The sequence below is a fragment of the Diceros bicornis genome, chromosome 22, assembly GCF_020826845.1.
Source record: "Diceros bicornis minor isolate mBicDic1 chromosome 22, mDicBic1.mat.cur, whole genome shotgun sequence".
NCBI classification, from domain to species: Eukaryota; Metazoa; Chordata; class Mammalia; order Perissodactyla; family Rhinocerotidae; genus Diceros; species Diceros bicornis.
Genome location: NC_080761.1, coordinates 18551055 through 18558407, shown reverse-complemented (window position 1 = coordinate 18558407; position 7353 = coordinate 18551055).

The following is a 7353-nucleotide window of genomic DNA, read 5'->3' as shown; positions in this document are numbered from 1 at the left end:
TCTATTCAAGTTCTTTGCCCATTTTTAAATTGGTTTATTTGTTATTTTGTTGAGTTGGAGGACTTTTCTTTAGTGTATTCTGGATATTAACCCTTATCAGACATATGATTTATAAATATTTAGTTCCATTCTGTGGGTTGCCTAATCTCATAGTATCCTTCATGCACAGAAGTTTTTAATTTTGATATAATTGTCTATTTTTTTAGTCTATTTTTTTCTTTTGTTGCCTGTACTTTTGGTGTCATAGTCAAGAAATCATTGCCAAATCTAATATCTTGAAGCTTTTCCCCTATATTTTCTGCTAAGAATTTTATAGTTTTACCTCTTCTGTTTTGGTCTTTGATCCACTTTGAATTAGTTTTTGTTTTGCCTTCTTCTTTTAAAGCAGAAAGAGCACTACATTCTGCAGATGTAACTTGCTGTGTTTAAGGAATTGTGTCTGGCACTGTGTGGGACTCAGACAAATGACACATGATTCTGACCTCAGGAATTTAAAAGATGAGTACACAGTAGCTATGATATGAAGCAGAAAGTGGCCTTATGGGAGATGTAGAAATAAGCTAAGGTCTTAGAGGGTTCTTTGAGTTCTTAGAGAAACATGGGAGCTTCATGGTTTTTAATGTACTTTGTACAAATCATAGGTCACAGATTGCAGGAGAGGGTCACAAAATGGAGGATAAGCTGACAAAGGTGTGATGGACAACAGAGCCAAAGTCCCTGCTCAGACATCATTGTGTAGAAAGGGTGCTTATTGGGATTTATCTTCTCCAGGCTCCAGGTCTGCATACATAACTGTCAGTTAGCCTTGTCCTGTTCAAGTACCATCAAATAGTATCTGAAGGGGCTATTTTAATTACAGACTTTATAAAGTGACAAAAAAAGATTTGTTGAGAAAGCTCCCACATACAATGTTCTAGACAACTAATGTAAGCACAGGCATATAGACAGATAACTTCAGAGTAGTTATTGAGAGTGGCTAAGGAAAATGTCTTTATACTACTTCTGTCTGGATCCTCTTCTAGAGGTCCTGGTTCTGTGTGATTTCTTGAGTTGTTTCTTGGTTCTATGCTAATCCATGTCAGTCCATGTGATACTAGTCAACATCTTGGCTCAGAACAGCTATACACATTTATTGCAGAGAATTCCCAGTCTCTACCTTGACATTTAAGGAATAAAAATTTTTCTTATCACATTAACCTTTTTATTTCATCCATGACTCTTATCACTGTCTCAAATTGTTTGTTTATTCATTGCCCCCTAAATTTAAGCTCCATGAAAGCAGGGGCTTGTTTCCCTGCTGCATCTCCAGTACTGTGAACGTTACCTGGTACATAGTAGGCATTCAGTAAGCATGTGTTGAGTAGATTAATGTATTTGTATGAATTTAGCTATTTTTTTTCCAGGTTGATACTGCACAAATCTGTGCAAATTAGGATTTCTGAGTATAGAGCATTATTCTAAATTTGTATTTTCAAATACCTCCTAAAAATGTGTTCTTCTCTGTGCCCCTCTGTGGAAGGGTTTTTCTCGTTCTCTGGTTTTTGGTAGCAGGGAGATAACTTGTGAGTCGAGCACTCATAAAGAGGCTTCCTACCGTTCAGATGTGTAATACCTTCCCGGGCACTTCTCGTGCCACACCATTAAATGTCTAGCCTTGACTACACAGTTGGATTCTTTCACTGCCTCTCTGAAGTTATATGGTTTAGTTCCTTAATTCCTTCTGGCAGCACACATTACAGAGCAGACTGCCTGCTCTGCCAATAACCAACACCTGGGTAATGTGGGCTAGTTATAACATTTCTTTGTGCCTTATTTTTCTCATATGTAAAATGGGGATAGTAATAGTATCAATAGTTAAAACTGGTTGAGTCAGGCCCTGTTCTAAGTATTTTACATGTAATAGACTTTAATGTTTAATAGCGATCCTATGAAGTAGGTACTATCATTATCCTCATTTTATAGAAAAGGAAATTGAAGTACAGAAATGTTAGGTGCTTCATCAAAAATCTCTTAGATAGTAAGTGATGGAGCTGAAATTAAAACCCATGGAGTTAGACTCCAGAGCCGGCACTTTGGGGTACATCCCCTCATCAAGGGGTTAGGAAAAGGATGAGAGAGAAAAAATGTAAAGTTCTTGCTTGGCATAGTGCTTGACCAGAGTCAGCACTCTGTAGATGTTGATTGTTCTCTTTGCTAATAACTCATCTCCCTCTGTGAAAAATACAAGGAAACTGTTCTGAAGACCACAAACACCAGTTGAGGAGTACAATGGGACAAACTGAAAGTGGATAAAGAGTGAATAAGAATATTTTAATTGGGAGAGTTTTAATGGAAGGATGAATCCTTAGTAGGGAGTAAAAGATCTAAAAAAAACCCCAGCTCTTACATAGTAAAGAAGCAGAGAAGTTTAAGGCCTTTGATTGAAGCTGACTTTGAGAAAAGTCTGTGGAGGCAGTAGCAGTTCTGCATGTAATGCCAGAGAAAGAAGGAGGAGGGTACCTGAAAAGCAGGGAGTGATCCCAGCCTCTACTCTGAACACACCAGCTATGGGAAGAGAAGATTTCCGTGACACAAGTGCCAGACGAGTGGGAGTAGGACAGGAAGGACAGTTGGTTCTGACCCTTGAATACAAAATCCCCATGGTTTGTTATTCTCTCTGTGTTTATTGTATCCTGCAAGTGTGTCAGGTCTTTGAAATTCCAGGAGGAAGATGAATGGAGGTGATTTCAGTAGGGGAGAGGCAAACTACTGGCGTCAAATCGATAAGATGATAAGATATGACACCTTGGCAGAAAGCAAGGAAATATATTTAAAGAGTTATAGGATTCTTCCCATTTATTGGGAAAAAAATATGTTTAAGTCATACTAGAGTACATTACTGAGAAGGTTGAGAGACCTGGGAGATGACACACAAAAAAACATACAAAGTAAATTATTTCAAAACTTGATTTAAGAACATAGGAATGAAGACATCTAGCCTTACATAAAACACCTTACATAAACAGCCTTACATAAAACAATTGTAAGCAGTTTAAGATAGGAGAAAAACATAGATTCAGCCAAAATATGTAAGGGGAAACCACCAGATAATAATATGAATAATACCATTTCCTTAAGCACCTGGTATGTATCAGACATAGTCATAATACATTCAATCTCATCTTCTTGAATCCTCACAAAAATGTTATTAGAGGTAGAAACTGTGGCCTATAGAGGGTGATAATTTGCCCAGGTCATTGGCGAGGAAGTGGTAAAGAAGATTTAAATTCAGACCCCAAGTATAGATGCCTTGGACACTTTGTGATCTGTCTTCAATGCAATACCCAATGTCCAACGTCTGGCCTTCTCCAACAGCCTGTACTCCCCACGGGAGCAAGAGTGTCTGTTCCATTCTTGGCTGTGTCCCCAGCACTCAGCGTATTTTCTCATATAATATATACTCAAAAATAATTGTTGAAAGAATGGTCAGTCCAATTTGAAATTACATGTCCTTTCTATTGATTGCATTATATAACCTGTAGAGTACTAAAAAGAAGCTTTGCCAAAAGACACGTTTCCTTGCCCAACCTTGAGATGTTTCTGAAAACTCCAATGTTAGGTTAGAACAATGTTTCTCAACTTTTTTTTTCAGTATCCTTCCCCCCACCACCATTCAAAGGGCCTTTGAGATGATTTTTTTCCTAAAAGCCTCCCCCATGAAATTTTAATACCTAAATTAAGGTCTATTGTATAACTGTTATGTATTTCTGTGTTTTATACATAATAAGAGTAAGATTGTTTTTTGCCCTGCTATCCCCCTTCCAAGAACCAATTTCACCCCCTTGGGAGCGATATTGCCCTGTTGAGAATGCATGGATTAGAAGGATGCACATCAGAGTAAAACTATGAAGAAGCACTTAAAATATGTTTTATGTTCACTTAATAGAGACACAGTGATGCAGCAGAGACTGCCAATTATCCATATCCATTCTTCCCTTCTTAAGTAACCACTTGCAAATTTTTAGCTAAGCACAGCCATCAAACTGAAGGACTATATATTTCCTAGCGTCTCCTGACACCTTCCCTTCAGCTAGCTGAGAACAGTGACACTGAGCTAAAGGACTATTTCTTAGCCTTCCTTGTAGACTCCTTTTGGCGACCTGACCAAGTTGTGGCCAATGAGCTATAAGCAGTGGGAAAGAAATAAATGTCTACATTCAGCTACTATATTTTGAAGGTCTCTGTTACTCACAGCTAACTGATACAAAACTTGTTTTCATTACATCTTAAATTATTAATTATTAGTTCTGTATGATTAATTGACATTTATCAGGCCTCATTCCTTATAAATTTTTCAGGATTTTCTCCTACACTTTTCTTTTATGTCCAACTCCATAATTTTATAACGTTTGTGTAGAGGTGCAGACAAAACAAAGTCATGACACTTTGTATGTATAATATTTGCTACAAATCGTGGTGACTACAATGAAAGTCCACTAATTTTTAACTTAGGACTTACAGTCTGTGTATAATTAAATTTTGAATAAGGAGAGCTCTCAATTAAGGAAGGACCACTGAATACTCAGGAATACTCGGAAAGTAGTTGGAAGAGGGAAAAAGGAGGAAAAATGATAAGATCAGATAAAGTCAGAAATGACAAAAATCGTTTATTTAGATTCATTTAGAGAAAATGGAAGAAGAGAGGAGGCAAAGAAGTATTTGGGAAGTCATGTTGGGTTGCTGTTGATTAGCAGGAAAAATAAGGGTCTAAAGGTCAAAGTAATTGTCAGAGAGAATAATTGTTCTAAAACATAAGCTTTAAGGAAAGGATGGATTCCAACCACAGTCGTGCTTGGTCGATTTGAGTTAGAGATTTGCCCACAGCTATAGGAAAACCTCTGGAAGACTGGTCACCTGCAGGCGTGGTTCAAGAGCCATCAGTTATTTAGCTTAAGAATGAGGGGTAAACTTGGCGGCGGCTCACATGGCAGAACTAGAAGGACTTAACAACTAGAATATAGAACTATGTACTGCGGCTTTGGGGAGGAAAAAAAAAAGAGGAAGATTGGCAACAGATGTTAGCTCAAGGCGAATCTTTCTCAGCAAAAACAAAAAAACAAAACAAATTGATTAATGGATTTAAAAGAAAAGAATCCAGTTGATTAATGGGTTTAAAAAAAAAGAATGAGGGGTAAGAGGTGACATCAGGTATTGGACTTTCTTAAGGTTTGGTTTTTGTTTTTGTTTTTGCTGGGAATTTGATTGCAAAGCCTTTTATAGTGGTAATCAGCAGAATGAGTCATACTAAAGTACAAAATTGGGCAATAAAATTGTAGACCTCTTGGAGATTTGAAAAGAAATAACAAAACACAAAAAACAGGAAGGAGTTTGGTTGCTTTGTAAAGCTGAATCAAGAGAAAACATTGGACAGGATAAGCTTTTGCTTAATTTAAGATCATATAAACACACAGGTTCTCTTCCCAAGTCATAAGTCATACAAAAAAAATGTTGTTAGACATGCTATATGGAGTCTGCCCTATATTCCTATAGGGCAATGTCTGTGTCTATGGCAGACATTGTTAGTGTCCAACCAATAGCCATTCCCCTCTACTTCCTTGTTAACCAAACCTGCATGTTGGTCAGAGAGGCAAAGTGCCCTGTTCCAAGGACTGAATCAGTCTGTAGTCTAAGCTGGTCATGGAGCTCCCTTTCCACTTTGCCAGATTTTCGCTTTCCCAGCCACCCTTGCAGCCAGGAATGGTCATGTGGCTCAGTTCTAGCCAATAACCTGTAAGTAGGAAGTCTGCTAGGGGAGCATTTGTGAAATATTTTCCTGTTCAGATAAAAATGCAAGAATTTGCAAGAGAGAATTTGTTTTCCTTGCTCATTTTTCCCTGCTTGGTATACTGGTGGAATGATGTGCTGACTGGATCTGTACTGGCCAACTTGTGACCTTGAAGTGACAAACAAGAAGATAAAGAGCTTATACATGGAGGTAGATGGAGCTTAATTTTGTAAAAAGCTTGTTTTGTTTGGAGCCTGGATTTTGGAAGACATTGTTGAGCTCCTAACTCACTCCATGGTTGGTCATGGGCAAGATGTTTAGGTTTGATGATGCAGTGAGAAATAGAACATGAAAAGAACTAACTGAGGCAGCAAGAATTTCCTTATATGATGGTAGGGCAGACCATTTTAGGCTGAGATTACCCTCTCTCCTCGCTAAATGGTGTCAGAGGCAGTGAGCGTGTAGTTCCGAGCTCCCAGAACTTTGTGGATTCCTTATATTGACGCCATCCTTTGACACAAAAATTAGACATATTCTTGAGAAATAGGGGAGGCATCAGAGAATCACTAACTTGTGTCCCAGGACTCATGTACATCTTTTTTATTTTTAGCCAATTTGGTAGTAAGCGAAATGAGTAGTAAAATGAAACCATGTTAGCCAATTCTGAATTGTTCTTATCAGTCTTTGAACCCATACCAGTCTTGATGATCTGGCCTAATTCAAATATCCTCATGGTTTAAGCCTTTGAGAGCTGGGTTATCTGTTACCTGTAGCCAAAAGCATACTAAATGAATGCCAACAGGAATTCCAACAAAGAATGGGTGGATTGTAAAAGAGATGAGGTCCATTGAAGGGGATGGCAAGTGTCCAGGCAGTCTCATTTTACATGCTGATGATGACAATCAAATCAAATAAAAAATTACACAAATTAACAAGAGTCCTGAATAATGTACAGACATAGAAGAAAATAGTATGTAGACATTGAACCCAATTCCCGCCAAGTCCTGGCACTAGAAGTGGTAGAAGTTCAATATAGCAGCAAGAGAGAATTGGAAGACCTGGGTTTAAAATTTGTCACCACTACTTACTAGCTGAGTGACTATTCATAGATATGTCACCTCTCTGAGCTTCAGACTCCTTATTTGTAAAAAGGGATTAATAATGTCTGCTTAATGAGGTTGTTATGAGATCATTTGAGCTGGCATATAGTAAGTTTATGGTGCCCAGTATGCATTACTTTCTGAATGATACAGGATAATAAGCTGTTTTCAAAACTGTAGTGAATATAGAAAGTTCTTGGAGCTTGAGAAAGTCACTTAAACATTTTTGGATCTGTTTCATAATCCATAAAAATGAAAAGTTTGGACTAGATATTTCTAAATGTTTTTCCCTTTTGTTCTATATTTACACATCTATTTCTAAGCATATAAGAATAAATTCAGTAAGTAGGGAAAGAGGCAGAGAGAGAAATGGGAAGAGACTGAAAGTCTGTGGGTGTCTGGCCCTTAAATAGGAAAGGGCAGTTGGCAAATTCCATCTTTGTACCCTCCTTTGATCCCCACAGAGCCCTAGTTGTGCCACATTTCTCA